Source organism: Nannospalax galili, unplaced genomic scaffold (assembly GCF_000622305.1).
Source record: "Nannospalax galili isolate Female #2095 unplaced genomic scaffold, S.galili_v1.0 scaffold1119, whole genome shotgun sequence".
Lineage (NCBI taxonomy): Eukaryota > Metazoa > Chordata > Mammalia > Rodentia > Spalacidae > Nannospalax > Nannospalax galili.
Genome location: NW_008343597.1, coordinates 861226 through 861432, shown reverse-complemented (window position 1 = coordinate 861432; position 207 = coordinate 861226).

The following is a 207-nucleotide window of genomic DNA, read 5'->3' as shown; positions in this document are numbered from 1 at the left end:
GCCTCATTTAATTTTATGTCTTATAGGGTTTATATGGAGTACAATATTGTATTACTGTATTAATTCAACTATAAACCTAAAAATTTACAGCCAATTTTGAAAGAGAAGCATCTTAGCTCTGGAAATTGTTATTGAATATGTCAATGTTGTTGTAATGAAATGCTTCTTCTAATTATGTGGTTATGAAATAAATAATTTTTAAAAATG